The sequence below is a fragment of the Macaca thibetana genome, chromosome 11 (genome assembly GCF_024542745.1).
Source record: "Macaca thibetana thibetana isolate TM-01 chromosome 11, ASM2454274v1, whole genome shotgun sequence".
NCBI classification, from domain to species: domain Eukaryota; kingdom Metazoa; phylum Chordata; class Mammalia; order Primates; family Cercopithecidae; genus Macaca; species Macaca thibetana.
Window position 1 is genome coordinate 20148848 of NC_065588.1, and position 21609 is coordinate 20170456.

Genomic DNA, 21609 nt, shown 5'->3' on the forward strand with positions numbered 1-21609 from the left:
ATAAATGGGCTGGACTAAACATAACTTTCACATGGTGTTATAGCTGAATTCTTCTTTGAATGAAATAGGGAAAGGAAACAGAACATGTCAAATAGGAAAAGAGGAGTCTGCTTTGGTTGAAGTAGGTTGCTAGGATCCCCCTGTCATTCATTCATTCATTCATTCATTCATTCATTCGAGATGGAGTCTTGCTCTGTCACCAGGCTGGAGTGCAGTGGCGCCATCTCGGCTCACTGCAAGCTCCACCTCCCGGGTTCAGGCCATTCTCCTGCCTCAGCCTCCCAAGTAGCTGGGACTATAGGTGTGCGCCACCATGCCTGGCTAATTTTTTGTGTTTTTAGTAGAGACTGGGGTTTCACCATGTTAGCCAGGACGGTCTCGATTTCCTGACCTCGTGATCTGCCCCCGTCAGCCTCTCAGTGTTGGGATTACAGGCATAAGCCACCGCACCCACTCCACCCCCTGTCTTTTATATTAGCTCCCAAGGCATCCTTAGAAAGAGAACTTCCTTCATGCCATTCTGACATTACTGGTTTGTGGATCAGCATTTGAGAAGCTCTGGGTTCTTTTCAAGCTTCAAAATTCAATGAATGTATTGTATGTGAGTTGGGTGGTATAGTAAGTTTATTTTAGAGTGGATGCAAGTTCTGCCATTTATTTGTGTTCACTAATTGAAAACTTTCCATAGAAGAGATGGTTTTACTCCTGTTTGAGTCTGATTCCCTTAATCTAGGTGCTCCCTTTTGCAGTACCCATTTCATCAATTGTCTCCTGTCTTTCCTGGATCTCCTGATTTGCATTGGATTCTTTCGCATGCTCAAACTTCTTTCACATTACCATTTTTTCATTTTTTTCTCTCTCTCTCATACCAAAGCAGACAAACAAAACAACGTCTCCATTCACACTTCATTCTCTTTGAATTACCACCCTAGTGAAAAAAAATATATATGTTTTCCTTCTCTATTTCCTCACTATTCATGACCTATTACAGTTTGGTTTCATTATTACCTGTACATGAAAGTTCTTTTACTAAATTTACCTCTTGTCAAATCTAATGAAAATTTTCAGTTTTTCTTTTACATAACACTTTAAGTCATTCAACTCTTTTGCATCACACATTTTAACTATAAATCTGTTCTTGTGATTTATTTACTGGTTTCCTTTGTAGGCTCTTTTTTCTATGCCTGCTTTTGATATGTGCTGTTTTCCTTGTGCCCTTGGCATTTTTTTCTTTTCAAAAACCCATTTTCATCCATGTCGAAGGATCTACCTGCCACTTATCTGTTGATAGTCTAAAAATCTGTACCTTCAGTTCAAGCTGTTCCCTAGATTTCAAGACCCATTAATCCAATATGGGTATTAAAAAAGGCATCTCAAACTCAAAAGGTCTATAATAGAATTCACATGGTTCCTGCACATGCTGTGCCAGTTTTCAGTTGATTGCTTCTCAGCTCCAGTTCTTCTCTTTATTGCCTTCTCTGTGATAATGTTGACAGCTAGACCCTGTCAACATTTCTCCCTTGTCAGCTGGCATGATGTTAAGCTTTGTCAGTAGTGAGTATTGAAGGGCACTACAGGAAGGAGAGGTTTCTCTTCCTGGTTCATGCGCTCCTCTCTATAGGCTCCAGCAGCACACCATGGCCAGCAGCCAGCAGTGTATGACACTTACCTGTGAGCCGCTTTCCTCAGTACCCCAAGAGTAGCTTTCCAGTGGTTTCTGCATCCCGGTACCTCTCATGTGTGGTTCCCTCCAGCATCCCAGTCATTGAAATCCTAATGTGTTCTGCTGGTGTGGGATGCTAGCAAAATACTTTATCATTACTGGGCCATGGCTGCCTTTCTAAGTCAAGGTCTGGAATTCAACTTTGGTGGGAGATAGAGGTCTCTTTCAGATTTGTTGCTTCTTCAGGTGTTTTGTCCAAGCCCCAGAGGTAGTGGCTGCTACTGATATCTACCATTTCTGTTGTCTTCAAAGTAGTAAGTTATCCATTATTTATGTGTTAACATTTCTTTGTTTAAAGTACTATGTGATTTCTGTCTCCCCATTTGACCTAGACCCATATGCATACCTCCTTTTTCTATTCTTCATCGCAGAGACTGTAACTACCAGAACTCATTCTTACTCCAAATATCTAATCAATTCACAAGTCTTATTTACACATTCTATTTAATACCTTTCTTATGCCTCTTCTCCACTTTATCCCTACTATCTTTGCTCTTGGTTATACCATATTATCTTTTACTTGGGCTCTTACAGTAGACTCCTATAACTGTATTACAGCTAATTTTGATCAATATAATAAATATAATACTCATTTAGTTGATGTCTTACATTAGTCTTATAAATTAGACCTTTCTGCAACTCTAGGGCATATTTTATATCAGATAAAAATGATTCTGCTTTGATTTTATGAAGACCTTTGAGTATACATCTAAATTGTTATGTAAGACTTACTCATGACTGGTAAGCTCAGTTTAGAGGTCTGATAATAAGCTCTCAAGTCCATACTATTGTACCAATTTAATTTGCTTCATACCACCATTGAACAGTGGTAAAGAGTATGGACTTTGAAGCTAGCCTGCCTACTTTTGAGTCCTGACTGTAGTATTTACCAGCCATATGACCTTAGCAAAATATTTAACTTCTTTGTACCTCAGTTTTCTTCTTTAACATAGGTATAATAATATTACTTAATTCACTAAATTGTTTTGAGGATTAAAGTCTTAGAACATTTCTTGGCACTGAATAAATATTAGCCATTATTGTTATTGCATTGATTAAAGAGTTAGAAACTATTTTTTTTTCCAAAAATATATTTAATGCTCTTGTTACTTGTTTTTCAATATTCTGTGATGATGATAATGGTGATGATAATGATGATGATGATGATGATGATTATGATATGGAATGCAATCTTTAAGGCTCAAACATGACTCTTTTCTCATTTTGGCAATGGTCTATAAAGCCCTGAACCACAAGTAAGGGGAAACAAGGGAGAGAGTGTGGATAAATTAATATGAACTGATCACAATTACAGGCAAACAAACTGAAAGGGCACAAAGGAGCAGTCGTGTGTACTGTTTTTGAATACAAAGGACTTCTTTTTTTTTTTTTTTTTTTTTTTGTCCTCAGAAACCACTGAATAGCCTGTTGATTTCTTCCTGGCCCCAAATCTTTGGGTAGTATACTTCTTTTAATGAACTTGATGTTTTTATTTTCTAATTTAGATGATACTTGTTTAAAGCATTCTACATTTCATCATTAAGAGCTCTTCTTTCAGCAAAAGCTTTCACGTTATTAGAAGCACTTCTGGGCAATTAAGAAAGGAGACTACATGAACTTATCCACTTGACAGGGCCTTTATTAATTTTTTTTTGAAAAGTTAGCTAGAGCTATAATCATTTAATTACTTGATATTTGTCAAAAAATTGCTGATTTTAGATATTTTAATGACTGACAGCAAAGCAGGCAGAAAACCAGCACAACATCTGCCCACATGGAAATTACTTATTTGAGACAGACCTTTACAACCAGCTCTTCTCATAAACCATTCCAGCACTGGAAAGAAAGTCTCTACAGAAGGGCTATAAAAAACCCCCAGCAACATCAAGGACAACTGGACTTGAAAAATTTGTTCATGACAAAGAGTACTGGAAAATGTCGGTGCCCTTTACTGTATTTAATGAAAGTATTTGGTTAAACTGTGATCTCAAGTATTAATTTCTACAGCCTGAAAATATTTGACTTTGTAGGATTTTCTCCTTTGTGTACTCTCAATCATCTCCAAATGGTAAGGCCCTTGATTGGAGAAATTATGTGGCTCAAACATGTTACATTTCCAGATGGGCGTGAAGAAGAATTTTATGGAACATGATGGGTTCTAATTCGTCATAGGACAAATTTGCCAATGAATAGCAAATGCAAAGCAGATTTTTAAAAAGGTGTTACCATTTTTCATTATTTACCTAGGAAATAGGTCTCCCCCAGGGTGGATAATCATTCCTTTTAGAAACTGATACAAAAGACTAACTGAAAAATCCTAAATTGAGAATAAAAAAAGGAAAAACAAATCTTACTTTCTGACCTCTGCTTAGTGTATTTTTCTCTCAGAATGAGAAATGTGTGTTATGTGATCTATATGTGTGTGCTTATGTAGGAATGGGTCTCAAACATTTCCATGTCAATGAGAAATACCCAGGAAGCTTGTTTAAAATTAAAGTTGTAGATCTTATCCTCAGAGTGCTGGTGTAGAAGTTGCAGATAATTCTGATGGAGGTGATCAGTAGACTACACTTTCAGAAAAACTAGTTTATGAATTAGGGAAAAACTGAATAATTTCAAATGAAAGAAGAGATCATCTGACTGTGTTGTGGAAACCATGCTGGGTCCTAAAAATACAGAGATTATTCAGATACGTTCACAGGAGGGATAAAGTTTGAGCTGTGTGAGCATAGCTCATAGCACTGGTAGGAAAACAGGGCCCCTCCCAGTCTTCTGTGGAGTTATTTAGCAAAAACAGAATAGCTCCAGGGGCTCTCTTCACAGCTTTGCTAAGTAGTGCTCTTCAGCACCGCTCTTGCCTCTTCTCAATAGAGGTTGTGATTAATTTGAAAGTTGTAGGCATTTTACGTGTATAATTCCACCCATGTTGAACTTGAATACAATTACTGTAGGTTGACTAATGCATTTACTTGATTTTGTTATCCATATTTTGAGTTAGTGCCTCATTATGCAAATTTATGCAAAATAAAACAAAATAATATTTTGAGCCAAGAACACTGTTCTTCTTTTAGAAAGAGTTAATAGAGTAAATTAAATCAAGTTCAAGAGAATGAACATCAGAGAAACACATGAGTGTCACATCTGCTGTCATTCTGGGGAAGCTCTTCTCAGGACTCTCTTTAGAGCCGTCTCAGGGGCACTTGGTGTGGAAACACAACCCGCAAATGCAAAGGAGTACTCTATGCCTTCCTCAAAGTTCAAAAAGCATGCAGAATCAGGGAATGAAGACTTTTCTGTTGACTGAGGATCAACATCTTGATGTTTCGGACTTACTCTAAAAATTAAAGACAGGAAGAAAAAGAATTGATGAGCAAGTTTTCATAGTGTGGTGAACAACTTCCCAGAAAAATTTACAGATCCATTCCTATGTTTGGGAAAAACAGATCTTCATTTTCTCTGTAATTTACTATCAATATTATGTTTTTATATTATTTATTTGAAGAAAAATCCTTTGAGTCTTAGTCTTTTTATTTCAAGTAATGTAAATTTCCAATTTAAGCTCACGCTTCCTAAAATATGTTAACTTGACTCAAAATAGTCCTTAGTAGATGAGCTTATTCCCCAGTATAATATCAGTCATTTACATATTATTCCCCAGTATAATATCAGTCATTTACTTGCAGTATTTGTGTCCACTTATTAGTCAACCAATGCTAATTTATTGGACATTTACTCTAGTCCTAATTTTGTGACTGTCACAAACGATTTAAGTATTTGTCCTTTTCAGCTAATCTACACTTAGTTGAGCAGAAATGTCATGAAACATAAAAAGTAACTAATAATTCACTAAAGAAAATGCTAAGTGCCAAATGCATGATGCAAATAAAAAATAAGCACAGTTGCTGAGAACACAGGAGGAGGACAAGCAAGCTCTGGGAGTAGTTGGGAATGTGCAACAGAGCAGCAGAAAGCTTGGGCATCACTTTAAAGGAAGTGGACTTCTATACGTAGAAACAAGTTTGTGGGGGAAGACGGGGGATGGAAGATCTTTCAGATGGGCAAAACAATATAAGAAGACTGAAATTTTATAACGACTCAAAAAAATTAGAGATGAAAACTTAGAGTTAGGGAGAATAAGGTAGGGGAAGACTGAGAATAACTGTGAATATTATGTGAATGAGTTTGAAATGTATTCTATAATAAATGTGAAGATTCTAAGATTTTCCAAACAGGGGAGTGATCTGAGTATGCTTGTCATTTGTGTAGTATTAAGAAAAAGAGGAAGTCGGGTATTAATCTGGCATTCATGTGCAGGTTGCATTTGACCATGACCATTGGTGTTAATTACTCCTCAGTGTGTTTCCATAGCTCTATAAACACACATCTTTTGTGGTATGCCATAAAACAGTTACTTTATCAAATATAATAAATATTTTCAGTGCTTACTATGTCCCAGGAACTCTTCTAGGTACTGTTATTACAGTGGTGAATAGATAAACAGTCTCAGTCCTAATTAAACTTACATTTTAACAGGAGAGACAGACCAGAATAAAATAAAATCACTTTACAAGATACAGCGTTGACTCAGATAGTGATGTGTTATGAAGAAAATATAGAAAATTTGGAGCTAGAGAATGACAGATTGAAAAAGACTAGATGAGAGTAATCAGGGAAGGTCTCTTTGAGGAGGTGGTGTTTTTTGTACACCTTATAAAGGAGAAAGGAGGAAGGTATTAGAAGAGCTGGAGGTCAGGTATTTTAGGCTTTAGATTTTATTCTATGTGTGGCAAGAAGCAATTGTGAAGTTTGATTTCATGTATTTATTGCTTTTTTTTAGCAGAGGAGTGATATAAACAGATTTATGTTGTAAACATGATCCTTGGTGTGGGCCTTCTTCCTGGTTTGCAGATGGCCTCTTCTTGGTGTATCTATACATGATGGAGAGATGGGGGGAATGGAGAGAGAGAGTGAGAGAGGGGAGAGAGAGAGATTGAGTTGAGCTCTGTTCTCTCTTACTTTTGCAATAATGGCACTAAGGACACTAATCCCATCATAGCAGCCTCACTTTCATGACCTCATATAAATGTAATGATCTCCCAAAGACCCCACCCCTAATACCATCTGATATGGTTTGGCTGTGTCTCCACCCAAATCTCATCTTGAATTATAGCTCCCATAATTCCCACATGTCATGGGAGGGATCCAGCTGGAGGTAACTGAATCATGAGAGCGGGTATTCCTGTGCCATTCTTGTGATAGTGCATAAGTCTCATGATATCTGATGGTTTTATAAAGGCGAGTTTCCCTACACAAGCTTTCTTGCCTGCCGCCATGTAAGACATGACTTTGCTCCTCCTTTCCCTTCTGCCATGATTGTGAAGCCTCCCCAACCATGTGGAACTGTGAGTCAATTAAACCTCTTTCCTTTATAAATTATGCAGTTTTGGGTATGTCTTTATTAGCAGCATGAAAACAGACTAATACACCATCAGAAAGCTCAAATGTAAGTCTTTGATATATAAATTTGAGGGTGGGGAGCATAAACATTCAGTTCACAGCAATCTACCATGAGAATAAAGTAGCAATGCTGCTATCACTCAAAATGCCATGGCTCTTAGGATCCTGCTCGTATTGAAACAAAATAAATCTTGCGTCTGTCTGAAGGTTCCTCATACCATTTATTTAATGTGAGCATCATTATTCATGTTCCTGCATTATCCTCTGTAGTTTGGATGAATACTGGTTTCCAATTACCCTATTGAAGTTACTGTGCTTTGTTGGTGATAATCACAAATGCAAGTCTTGCCCAGAGGATGCAGGTAAATGTTAACAATAATTCATTTTCTGGTCATTTTAAATTTACTTTTTAGAATTTTATAATGTAAATGTAAAATACCATATCTTCCACCTATGTCTTCTCTTCAGCTCTTTTAGGTTGTAATCATACATTCCTCAAATGTGATCTTTTTCAGTGTTGACCCCATCACTGCCTTCCGTATGCCACCACCAATGGGGAGGAGCGAAAAGGACCACTAGCAAAGTAAGAATAGTTCTCTTCACATCAGGAACCTCTCTCCCTCATTCACTATGGCTTCAGGCTGACCTGGGAGAACATGGCCTTGCCACATTGCTCAGAGGCAAGGACATCAATCAGAAGGGCCTGTTTAAGTATTACAGAGCAAGGGTCTTGAAATCCCTCAGAGGAGATACATGTAGATACCCCTGGAGGAATGTTGAGACTACAGAAGGAGTGGGGAACTACCCTGGGGCCCGCAGTAGAGGAGGTGGTCAATGGATTAAGAACATTTGCCACTACTGCTACCCCTGCCATGCTCCAGTGCGTTAGACCAGAGACAGCATCATAGTCAGAAGATGGACAGCCAGAAGACTACACATGGGCCCTATATGAGGCTCAAGCCCAATGGATTTATAAGCCAAGCTCAAGGGTGGGAGAGGTGGTGTGATAAGCAGTTTCTAGGATGGTCCTCATTGATCCCCATCTCCTGATAGTCACGTTCTTGAGTAATCAGCTTTTCTTGAGTGTGGGCTGGACTCACTACTTGCTTCTAATGAATAGAATATGGTAGAAGTAATGATACATCACCCCTGAGATTAGGGTACACAGAGACTGTAGCTTATGTCTTGAGCATTCTCTTAAAATTTTTAGCTGAGAGTAGCTAAAAATAGCTGTTGTGAGGCAGCCCAGTGGCATAGCCCCTGTGCGAGGTCCTGCCAGCAGCCCTCTGGGTGAGCTTGGATACAGAACCATCAGCCCTTGGAATCTTCAGAGGACTGTAACTTTATGGAGACCTTGAGCCGGGGACACTCAGTTAAGCTGTTCTCAGACTCCTAAATCACAGAAACAAAGATAATAGATGTCTATTGTTTTATGTCTCTAGATTGGGGGTAATTTGCCATGCAGGAATAAATAACTAATGCAAGTGGAAATAAAACTCACTGTATAGATTGTGTTCAAAGTTCTGGAGCTAGATGAGATATCTAGAGGAAGTGTGTCATTACAGAAGACCAATGATAGAGCCTTGAGACACCAAGGTCAGAAGGGGAGGAGGGACCAACAGAGAGGGCTATGAGAAAGTGGTCAGTGAGGTACGGGAAAAACCAGGGAAGGAGGGGGTCCTCAAAGTCCAATGAAGAATATGATTTTAGAAGGGAAGATTTTTTTTTTTTAAGTAGGCTGAATAAGATGAAAATTGAGAGTTGCTTATTTACTTGGTAAAATGGAGACCGTTAAAAACCATGATAAAAGAAATTTCAGTAGAGTGGTGGAGATAAAAATCTGATAAAAGTAGATTAAAAAGAGAACAAGAGGTGAGAAAGTAGAGAGAGTTCATATGAGCAATATATCCAAGGAGTTTTGCTACAATAAAAATTATAAAAATGGTGTAGCAGCTGGAATGGCACATAAAATAAAGGAAAGTAATTTAAATATGGGACATATTACAGCATGTTTGAATTAATGGGAAGGAGTTAGTAGAAAGGAATGATTGATATAGGAGAACAGGGAAATAGGTTAGTTTCATAAGCTATTGTTTCAGCTACTGTAGGCAGGAGAGGATGGCATCCTGTGTACAAGTGGATGTAGAGGGGAACGCTTATTGTTTGTCTAGTTTTACAAGAGACAAGTCAGATTATAGGCAGAGATACAACTGACTGGTATAAACAAGTGACGGGAAATGGTGTAATTTTTCTTTTGATCCCTGTTATTTTCTCATTGAAATAAGGGAGATGGATGAGAAAAAGCTGTTGGATGTTTTAAGAGAAGGAAGATATTAGATAGGTTGTTGAGGGGAAAAACAAACTATGAGAAAAAGGTAATTGTGTTGCTGAGATTTATAATAAAAAATGTAACGTCAGGTGAGTCTGCATGATTATGATAGTACTAATAAGATTGTCTTTGCAGCCGGACATGGTAGCTTATGTCTGTAATCCCAGCACTTTGGGAGGCTGAGGCGGGAGGATCACAAGGTCAGGAGATCGAGACCATCCTGGCCAATAGAGTGAAACCCCATCTCAACTAAAATACAAAATATTAGCCAGGCATGGTGGCGCATGCCTGTAGTCCCAGCTACTCAGGAGGCTGAGGAAGGAGAATCACTTGAACCCGGGAGGTGGAGGTTGCAGTGAGCCAAGATCATGCCACTGCACTCCAGCCTGGTGACAGAGCAAGACTCTGTCTCAAAAAAAAAAAAAAAAAGATTGTGTTTGTGTTGTTTTCCTCCAGCTCAGCTACTCTGATGTAGCTGTGGATGAAGAAGAAGGGAGTAGTTAACCAGGGTTTGGATTTTGCTCTGGGAATGTGGCACAGGAAGAAACAGACAAAGGATCAGAAGGTGTTTGTGAACTGTGATCATAATGATGGATCACGGCATCTAAGCTGAGTAAATAAGGAAAGAAGGGAATGCAGGAATGGGGTGATGGACAGGAAATAAATAATGAGATCATCAATTGGAGGTCAGCATGGGGTTTGCATGCTGGCAACTTCCTCCCACTGTCTTCTTCCCTTATATTCTCCATCCCTTGGTCACAGGCTTGCAGCACTCTGGCCATAGGAAACTATCTGCCACCTCCTCAGATAGATCAGGCTGTTACATACATGCACTTGTATTTTTGCATATGCTTTCCTCTTAGTTTAGAACACTTCATTTCTTTATCAGACTGTTCTTTCTTGACTCTAACAATCACTTCCTCCATGGTATGCCTCTAGCAATGATCACAGTGTCCTGTAGTTATATTTTATGTACTTTAGTCAGTTTCCCTAATTAAAAAGTGAGTCTTGTGAGAGCGGAGACCATATATTATTCATGTTTGTATTCCCAGCACAGGGCTTGGTCTACATGAAATAAATGGCCTATGTTCCTATGTTTTTCTGGCATAAAAGAATGTTTTGGCGGAACTGCAATAAAGCCAACAGATGAGGAGCCTCCTCTCACAGAATATTTTATTTCCACTCTCACGTCCCCCATTATAATATTAAAGAGGCATATGCTTTTTGAGAGTAAATATATTTTAGTAGTACTTTTATGTAGTTTCCTTATTTATTTCTTAATTTTTGTATCAGCTTCATTTATAAACAGTAACAAAGTAGAAATAAAAGTAGGATCCTTTAGCTAGATCCACAGCAACTCTCTCTGTATACAGAGGAGACAGCAACTCCTCAGTGACATCTACTTTATTTTTTGTGGACAGCTAGGTGAGTCAGTAAGAACATGCGTAATAACGACAAGGTTACAGGTTAAATTTTGTGAGAAGCATATTGTGTTTCGTATTTATCTATCCGAATTTGTACATAATGGTGCGGAAATGTGAATGAATTACTCTAACTCTACCAGCTCTTCTGGAAGAACCCCTCAGTTGATGAAGTGGAAACACAGATAGCGATTGCATAGATAACATGAAAGAGCATTCACTTGGCAACTTTGATTAATTAAGAGTTAATTCAGAATAGCATATAAAGATGAGCCATAGAGATTACCAGGCTAAAGTCTTGTGGAGCAAAGAGAGAGGAAAAAAAGAGACAAGTAATTAAATGTAACATATAACCATGTTTATAATGAAAATATAGGTCAAAGCTCACTAGAGAAAATATTATTATGACACTTTCTGCCCAGAGGAAAAAAATAGTAAACACTAGTTTAAGATCCATTTTTAAGCATGATTACAATGCAAAACAAAAGTACAGTATAACCAACTAACATTTGCAATTCCGTAGGGCTTATTGTCATATTTATAAAATAGAAACAGGGAGTTCTGATAGGTGCTATTATCATTTTGTCATTTAATGACATGAGAGAAATTAGCCTAAAGTTGAACAAAGGACATGAAAATCAGAAATATTATTTTATATTGTTCCAAATTGACATTGATGTCATAGGAATTAAAAAGAAAATATTAGTGTTGGTGATAAAAAATGTTATGTGCTAGAATAAAAGGATATTCTTCCATAGAATAGACATATTTTATTCTTTTTAAGGACAGAGAAGACATTTAATTATGGTTATCACTTATTATTGAAACAAACCAGGTGTGACACCTTTCTTTAAGTGCAGATTCATTAATTAAAAATTATTACTAATTATATCCTCTACTATGCCAAGAAAAATCTTGGCCATGCTAGGGACAATGCTTAAAAATTTAGAAAGTGGCTACACTTGTAGAGGTGTAATTTACTATTAAATTTTATTAAAGTAGATAATATTTTCATGACAGTAGAAAATGTTTTTATTACAACGTACATAAGGATGTCCTTAAGCTTATCCAATTTTGCACTTTTGAGTGAGTGCACTAAAATTTCTCTTACAAGGCACTGAATGAAATTTCAATCACGAAAGGGTTAAAAACATTGGTTAGAATTGAAGTACATTCTATTTTCTAGAATTCACATGAATAGTTTAGAAATGCTATCACAGCACATTAAATGTTATTATACTGATTATTTATCACATGGTTAATTATGCCTAATGCAGAGTGAGAGTTTACTGCAACTGATTATAATTAGATGTGTTTGGCTGCAGTTAGAATTCATAATGGTGCAAGGTTTATATTTTCGCTTGGTGTGTGAAAGGGAAAGGCTTTGGTAATGAATTTATAGCAATAATTAGGTCATAGATTTACTGCTAAATGCATTACAGTTAAGCAATTCTATATATACATATGTCTCAGGACTGAATGCATATGCACATATTTATCTGTGAAACATAACCAAAGACACATTAAATTGCTGAAACAAATTGGTTTTCTTTTGCTATCTGGTTTTTATGTCATTGTTTCAAAGGCTCTTTGAGATCACTGAATTGACAGGTGTGACTAGAAGTCTTTGTATATATATTCAATAGTGCAAGACCCATTGAAATTGCTGTAATAAATGAATATCAAATTCAGTTACCTATTTTCATTAGTCTGGGCATCTATGCAAGTAAAGCCTATAAGCTGGGAAGGATTACAGAATAGTGCATCTAAAATTTCCTTGTACAGCACAATAAATGCCTTCAATAGGATGTCAGCATACCTCTTGTCCTTCCATTTTCTGTAGTCGGTTTTAATAAGTTCTTTCAAAATTAAGTTTCTCAGGTTGGCAATTGTGAATATTTCTATTTTACTTTTATCCTCTTATGTGCAGGGAGCAAACTCACCTCAGAAGTCACATCAGAAAGTACATTTGGAATTTTTATTTTTGAAGTACATAATTCAAATTTAATTTTTAAATTTTATATATTTTAGTAATAAAATAAATTTCATACATTTAAATGTTGTCACAGAATTTTGTTGTCTATCCTGTTTAGTATTTTGATAGTTGCCTGAAAGTTGGGAAGAAGAGCTAATATTTCAAATGGCAAAATAAAAATTCAGACATCTGCTTCCCACCGTGCCCTGCGGCCGACCGGGGCAGCCGGGAAGTGGGTGGGGCGGTGTTACCCAGCAGCTCCCGGGGCATCGCTCGGGTCTGCTCTACACTGTTGCCGCCACTGCTGTGGTCGCTGGTCGGCCGAAGGGCCGCGATACTGGTTGCCCGCGGTGTGAGCAGAAGTCGATGTGTACCGCCACCGTGAAGATGGAGGGGCCTTTGTCCATGTTCGGGGACTGCAAAACTGGGGAGGCAATCCGCTCCCAGAATGTTATGGCTGCAGCTTTGATTGCCAATATTGTAAAAAGTTCTCTTGGTCCAGTTGGCCTGGATAAAATGCTGGTGGATGATATTGGTGATGTAACCATTACCAACGATGGTGCAACCATCCTGAAGTTACTGGAGGTAGAACATCCTGCAGCTAACGTTCTTTGTGAGCTGGCTGATCTGCAAGACAAATAAGTGAGAGATGGAACTACCTCAGTGGTTATTATTGCAGCAGAACTCCTAAAAAATGCAGATGAATTAGTCAAACAGAAAATTCATACCACATGAGTTATTAGTGGCTATCAACTTGCTTGCAAGGAAGCAGTGTGTTATATCAATGAAAATCTAATTGTTAAAGATGAACTGGGAAGAGATTGCCTGATTAATGCTGCTAAGACATTCATGTCTTCCAAAATCATAGGAATAAATGGTGATTTCTTTGCTAACACGGTAGTAGATGCTGTACTTGCTATTAAATACACAGATATAAGAGGCCAGCCACAGTATCCAGTGAATTCTCTTAATATTTTGAAAGCCCGTGGGAGAAGTCAAACGGAGAGTATGCACATCAGTGGCTATGCTCTCAACTGTGTGGTGGGATCCCAAGGCATGCCCAAGAGAATCATAAATGCAAAAGTTGCTTGCCTTGACTTTGGCCTGCCAAAAACCAAAAAAAAAAAAAAAAAAATGAAGCTTGGTGTTTAGTGGTCGTTACAGACCCTGGAAAACTGGACCAAATTAGACAAAGACAATCGGATATCGCCAAGGAGAGAATTCAGAAGATCCTGGCAACTGGTGCCAACGTTATTTTAACCACTGGTGGAGTTGATGATATGTTTCTGAAGTACGTTGTGGAGGCTGGTGCTATGGCAGTTAGAAGAGTTTTAAAGGCATTGCTCAAGCTTCTGGAGCAACTATTCTGTCAATCCTGGCCAATTTGGAAGGTGAAGAAGCTTTTGAAGCTGCAGTGTTGGGACAGGCAGAAGAAGTGGTACAGGAGAGAATTTGTGATGATGAGCTGATCTTAAAAACACTAAGGCTCGTACATCTGCGTCGATTTTCTTACGTGGGGCAAATGATTTCATGTGTGATGAGATGGAGCACTCTTCACATGATGCAGTTTGTGTAGTGAAGAGAGTTTTCAAGTCAAAATCTGTGGTTCCAGGCGGGGGTGCTGTAGAAGCAGCCCTTTCCATATATCTTGAAAACTATGCAACCAGCATGGGGCCTCAGGAATAGCTTGCTATTGCAGAGTTTGCAGATCACTTCTTGTTATTCCTAATACACTGGTAGTTAATGCTGCCCAGGACTCCACAGATCTGGTCGCCAAATTAAGAGCTTTTCGTAATGAGGCTCAGGTTAACCCAGAACGTAAAAATCTAAAATGGATTGGTCTCGATTTGAGCAATGGTAAACATGGAGACAACAAACAAGCAGGGGTGTTTGAACCAACCATAGTTAAAGTTAAGAGTTTGAAATTTGCGACACAAGCTGCAATTATCATTCTTTGAACTGGTGATCTTATTAAATTACATCCAGAAGGTAAAGATGATAAACATGGAGGTTATGAAGATACCATTCACTCTGGAGCCCTTAATGACTGATCTGATGTCTCTTTGTTTATAACAATGTTAAATGCAATTATCTTGTACCTTGAGTTGAGTATCACACATTAAAGTACAACAAGCTGTAAAAAAAAAAAAAAAAAAAAAAAAATTCAGACATCTGTATTAACAAACCTACACATGTGCCCCTGAACCTAAAATAAAAGTTAAAAAAAGAATTCATACATCTTACTAGGCAGAAATCAATTCTTTGTAATATAATAAGAATATGTGTAAAGTCCATCAGTTAGTTCAAAATTAACAGGCAGATGATGAAGAAGTCTTAACTTTGCAGCAAAATGTCAAAAATGCGTTTGGGTTTTAGTGAAGCACAGGCTTAAGAATAGCCAAATGGTGCTTAAAAAGTTAAAACTAAGAGAACTGTGCTGAGGTTAAGAATGGTTAATGTGATTCCTGGGTCTAAGGTATTTGCGTCATGTCTCCTGGTCTGTGTTAGGGTCTAGGTGCTGCAGGGGCATTCCTAATTTGGAGTCCATCATGGTGAGATGACGGGAGAGGAGGTAGAAGGGTTCCCAGGGTGGTTGAAGTCAACCTGGGTAGATGCGGGAGAAATTGATAAGACCTGACCTCCAAGGGAGAATTGAGGTCACTGCACGTGCTCAATCTGGAGAAGAAAATACATCATGGAGACTCAACTGTGTGCCAGAAATTAAACACTATCATTCAGAAGTGGAAATAAGTTTTTTTTCAGTGTTCTGGAGCAACTAGAAGTCAAAGTGATGAGAATATTTATATTATTTCAGTAAAAGAAACTTTCCTAACAGAAGCAGGAACCAGCACTGGGACTGCTCATCTCACAGTGAGTCCCTGGACATCTGAAGTGTGCAGATGGGAGCCAAATGCCCAGCTCTTTCGGGCATAACATGTGGAGGAGAGTCTTTATGACATGGGAGCTTGGCTCTGATGACCTCCCAAGTCCCTAACTTCTTTATGGTTCTTTAGGTTATCTGGACATTTTAGGGGGCATATTTTGTTACTGTGTTCAACAACACATAAACGCATCTGAGGTTAATAAGTATTCCATCTGGGGAAAGAGAAACAGAATTGTGAACTACTCAAGGCCAAAATGTATATAACAAATGGTGGAGTTTTTAACTTGAGATTCCTTTTTTTAGTCCTGTGTACAATGAATATTTCTGCTGGTGACTACTTTCAGTTGCAACATTATAATTCACAGAATTCAGTACGAATTACAAAATATAGAAAAAGAAAGAAAACCCAAAACTGTTAGAATCCACATGAATTTTAATGATTTATTAGCATATGCACAAAGCGTGAATGTTAAATATGGCAAATTGATTGATCTGAGGCAAACTTCCAAGGGGAAAAATTGCTACATACTCTCTCTCTCTTTCAGTTAACATCTGCCATGTAGTGGAGGTTCCAGAGAAAAAGTGAGAGAAGCTGAGTCTGCACCCTCATCATGAAGGAAATAAACTCCCTTAGGACCAAGAACAGAGGACAGAGGAAGGACTCCAACATGATGGGCACCAAGGAATTTTGGTCCTTCTAAGAAAGAGAAGGTAAAGTGAATCCCTGTGGTCCTTGGAATTGGTGGTGGTAGTGGGGTGTTGGATCTAGGAAGGATCACCCTTGGAGCCTGAGAACATGTAGAGGAGAGAAGCAACAAAACCCCCACGTCCAAGAGAATGTCAGGGAAGGATTATCTGCTGAGGAAGTGGTAGTAGGTAAAGCTTGCTTCGCAGAACTAGCCATAAGAACATTTATTGAGGGAGGTATCAGTAGATTGAGCCCCTCAGGCCTAAGCTGTTATCTGATGGTGTTTCTGGGCACTGACATCAGAATTAAAGAACATTTGTGAGTCTCCAGCTTTTTCATAATCTGTGGGGAAGCAGAGAACTCTAAGGGGAGAGGGAGGAGCAGAGCTGTCTGGCAATGGATGGTTCACTAATGGCTTGCAGGTAGCAGAGAGAGAGAGAGAGAGTGTGTGTGTGTGTGTGTATATGTATGTGTGTTCAGAGACACTTTTCCACCGTTTAGGACAATTGCTTAAGGAGTACCTATAAGGAGGGAAACTGAGTCTTTAAAATATTTTCTCCTTTTACTGCTAACTAATGAAACACAATCCAGAACCATACTGAGTCAGAGTGCAACGTTTCAGCATTTTCTTGTTGCTTTTAAAGCGGAACGATCCCCTCCACCTTGGCAGAAGGGAGAGCTGTTGATCTGCCGTTGCTCTGTAATAACCATCTAGGGTTCCAAGCTGGCCCAAACCGAGCTTTGGCTTAATGAATTATGGAGGCAACATACCTTTTAAATAAAGCCCCGCCGAGGAGAACTGCAAAAAATAGAAAAAAAAAAAAAAAAAAAAGAACCTGTAGAAAGACTGCATGTAGTGGCTCATGCCAGTAATCTCAGCAATTTGGGAGGCCAAGGTGAGAAGATCACTTGAGCTGAGCAGGTTGAGGCTGCCCTGAGCCCTGTTCATGCCACTGCGCTTTCAGCCTGGGTGACAGAGCGAGAACTTGTCTCAAAAAAGAAAAAAGTACCTGTAAGGAAAACAAACAAGCAAACATAAAAGCAGTAGAGCAAGTGCTGTTGTTTAAAAGCATTCCCAGCACCATTAGCATCTGGGTACTTCCATTAGCATTTCTTTTTCTTTTTATTCCCCATATCTAGACCTTATCACAAGCCTGTTATTTATCCATCCCTCTGCCACTCTCTGACTTAGGTTGCACCATCTCTTGACTGATCAGTCACAGCATTCTAATTACCCTCTTTACCTATTCTCTACCCTGTAGCCAAAGCTATCTTTTTTAAAAAGCAAAACAGATTATATCATCCTCATCATACTTAATGTGCTTCAGTGGCTTCATTTTTCCTCCAGGGTTAAGGCCTGGTTTGGATACCAGCTGCCATTTCCCATTACAGACTAAAAATTTTGCAAGAGCCTGCCTATTCCTAAGGTTCATGACATTCCTCTCTGGTCTTCATGATAGTCTGTAGAGTAAAGGGCTGATCACAGCTAAAGTCCAAAGTCCTTTATGAATTTTCATCAAAATTAGATTTCCAGAAACTGCCTGCTCACAGTAGCTTTTAGGTATATGATAGCAGAGCCAGCAATTCAATATTCTTTATGGAGAGCTGGAGGTGAACCAGCATAATTCAACTGAAATTAGAGAGTGTAGGGGTTAGGGGTATCTCCCAAAGGATAAGTGGGTGAATTGATGTATTAATTATTAATATTAATTAATAGGTGCTATAATAAGTGAATGCTGATGGTTCAGTGGCTTGATAGAATATGTTTCTTGCTCACATAAAATCGAGATCGAGTGTTTGTGGATGGCATTCCAGGCAGTGATTCAGCAACTCAAGCTTATTCCATCCTGTCAGTCTTCCATCTCCTGCAAACATTAGAGTCCTGTAATTTCAGTGAGCAGATGGGGAAAAAGAATGATGAGGAAGGCACAACTGCTCTTTATGTACTTCAGCCTAGAAGTGACTCATTCTGGCTCATGTTCCATTGGTGAGCACGGGTCACATGGCTCTATCCTAAATGAAAGTTGGGTAGCTACTTTCCAGAACAACACCACGGAAGAAGAAAATCTCTTTGGTAGGGAGCTGGTAATCTCTGCAACAGAGAGTGAAAGAAAAATCATATTTTGTCTGTTGATTTCTACCCATATTATTATTGTTGTTTTAATTTTAAGTTCAGGGGTACATATGCAGGTTTGTTACATAGGTAAACTTGTGTCATGGGGGTGTGTTGTACAGATTATTTCATCACCCAGGTGTTAAGCCTAGTTATTTTTCCCGATCCTCTCCTTCCTTTCCTTCCACCTTCCCCCTGTCTGATAGGCTCCGGTGTGTATTGTTCCCCTCTATGTGTCCATGTGTTTTCATCATTTAGCTCCCACTTATAAGTCAGAACATGCAGCATTTGGTTTTCTGTTCCTGCATGAGTTTACTAAGGATAATGCCTCCAGCTCCCTCTATGTCCCTGCAAAGGACATGATCTTGTTTTTCTTTTTTTTTTTAACCTACCCATTATTATGTATTAATTTTTCTTCCCTTAGCAATAATCACTAAGTTAAATTATTTATAATTTGTTGACTGAATCTAAAAACAGTTGGAATCTCTCAGGAGAGAAGAAAGGCTGATAGGATTCCCCGTTGTGAGAAAGTTTGCTCCATACAGTTTTTGTCTACAGGATGAATGAGCATTCTTTCTCTCTCTGTGGTGGTGGTAGGGTGTGGGAGATAGTGAAATTCTTGTTTGTTTGAGGTCTGCCTTGTACTCCCACTTTGACTCATGTCCAGTGACTTAACGGCATTTTATATTGATACACACATAGTTGAGGGGCTTGGTGGAGATACTATTTACTAGCATGAATTTTTGTGTGCGAGTATTATATAGTAAGAAGTAATGTTGTTCAGTATATACATTTTCTTTGCAACATGGAATAAGACAACGAGTTTTTTTTTTTTTTCTGTAATCCACTCACAATGGACAGAAAGAGTATTAACTACAATGTTTGAGGTTGAAGAGTAAGGTAAGAGTACATGGGGGGAAATGACCTATTCTGCCTAGTAAGAATACTTAGTATTGTCTGCTAATGCAGAGGGCTGGGCCAGAGAAGGTAAGTCAGTGTTCATATAGCAGGTTAACACACTATGGTTGGGTGCGGAGTCTGAAAGAGATCCTCTGATTTTGTTGTTTTATGCTCTGCTATATCTAAGTAGGTAGATAACAACTTTAAGAAAACCCCTTCTTCCTTTACTAATGCCAAGGAGGATCCGCTCAAGAGCCATTTGTATGTCTTTCTTTCTCTGATGTTCTTCATGTTTGAATATTGGAAGGACAAAGAAAAAAATTCATTCGCTTAAGAAAAGCAAATAGACTGGGCACAGTAGCTCACACCTGTAATCCCAGAACTTTGGGAGGCAGAGGCAGGCAAATTGCCTGAGGTCAGGAGTTCGAGACCAGCCGGGCCAATATAGTGAAACCCCATCTCTACTAAAATACAAGAATTAGCTGGGTATGCTGGTGGGTGCCTGTAATCTCAGCTACTTGGGAGGCATAGGCAGGAGAATCGCTTGAACCCGGGAGGTAGAGGTTGCAGTGCACTGAGATTGTGACACTGCACTCCAGCCTAGGTGACAGTGTCTTAAAAAAAAAAAAAAAAAGAAAGAAAAAAGAAAAGCACATAAATGTTCTATGACTCTAATGGTTGGAGGTTGGGGAGACAGAGCAGAGTATCTGCTATGAGGGAAAGTTAAGAAATATGAATTCATCAATTGAAATTTTATTCAAGTCCCAAGTACTTATGTAGGGTGGCATTTTAGTAACCGGTGCTGACTCAAATAATGTTTTTCAGAGATATTTTACCCAGATTAGAAACAGGTGAAAGGATCTTGGCCTACTGTTAGGATTCACTTTCACAGTTAGAGTGGTGGTTGTATATTTACAATGAAATACATGGGTGGACAGAGCAAAGGATTATCCCTGAGATGTAGAATAGAAAGATTAAGGCTGTGACATCAAGATGTTTCCACTGCATACAAAGCCTGCATTTCTTTAGATATCAGGAATATCTGCCAAGGGGAGGCCATCAGAGAGTTCCATGTACCGAGGGTTCGATTTTCTGTCAGAACACAGATCTAGACCTAAGCAGTGGGCATTACTAGAAGGCACAATTTTCTAAATATTAATATCACTAAAATATGGAAACAATGAGAGTTGTCTCAGAATGGAATCGGCCACTTTGTATGATGGAGTTCTCCATTATGCTGGACAATGGTTAGGGGTTAAATACTTGGGCTGGGATTTCAACCAGGTGACTTCTGAGAGACTGAGTATACAAATGGACAATGGCTGGACCATACATAAAAAGAGAACCCTGATCCACAATCTGCAGCAACCAGCCCAGAAATCAATTCATAATCTCTAGTAACCAGTCCAGGAAACCAATCCACTCTCTATAAATCAGACATGTAGGAAGTCAGGTCATTATCTCTAGCAACTGGTCCAGGGAGCCAAACAATAACCCCTGTAACCGCCAGTGTCAACCAACCAGGAATTGATTAATAACTGGCAGCTTCCTTGATTTTTTTCCCTTTTTCCAAGTTAGGTCCAACTGGAAAAAGCCAAACATGCCTTCCTGACCAATCACATAGGTTAGCCCGTTGACAGCTTCCCCGTGCCAACAGCTTCCCCGTGCCAACAGCCTCCAAACAGGGCTGACCTGAAACCTTTGCCTTTTTCCACTCTGAAGCTTTCCCACTCCCCTGCCTGCCGGTTTCTGCCAAAATGAAAGTGATGGAGGCTCTCTTGCTAGAGCAAGCTCTGAAGAAATAGCCTTTGCTTGTTCTCATTTGCTTGGTCTTCGTTTGTTTCCACAATTCTAACGATCTTCTGATATTTCGATTCTTTAAGTAACAAGAATTCTAACGACAGATTAGTGCACCGATTAGCCCATGCCAACTTCTCAGTATTGTGACATCACCGTTCCCATGTTTTTAGGTTCACAGCATTGGAGGTGCCTGTGGTAGGGGAAAGAGCCTGGTCTGGGTAAAAAACCCGGGTGCACTCCTTGCTGGGAACAACTCCTGTCTATGTGACTCTGTGTCTTCAAGATTCTCTCCTTATCCTTCAAATTGGAGTTGTACTAA

The 21609-nt window shown here is 38.9% G+C and overlaps 1 long non-coding RNA gene and 1 pseudogene across 1 annotated transcript in view; both read left to right on the plus strand.

The window, feature by feature from the left end:
• Positions 1 to 7693: 7693 nt before the first annotated feature.
• Positions 7694 to 21609, plus strand: part of LOC126930514 (uncharacterized) — a 74612-nt gene continuing 60696 nt past the window's right edge. The window contains exons 1-2 of the long non-coding RNA XR_007717611.1: positions 7694 to 7763; positions 16335 to 16500. This is a non-coding gene — a long non-coding RNA (uncharacterized LOC126930514). The remainder of the gene's footprint in view (positions 7764 to 16334; positions 16501 to 21609) is intronic.
• On the plus strand, positions 13293 to 14956 carry LOC126930508 (T-complex protein 1 subunit alpha-like; annotated as a pseudogene).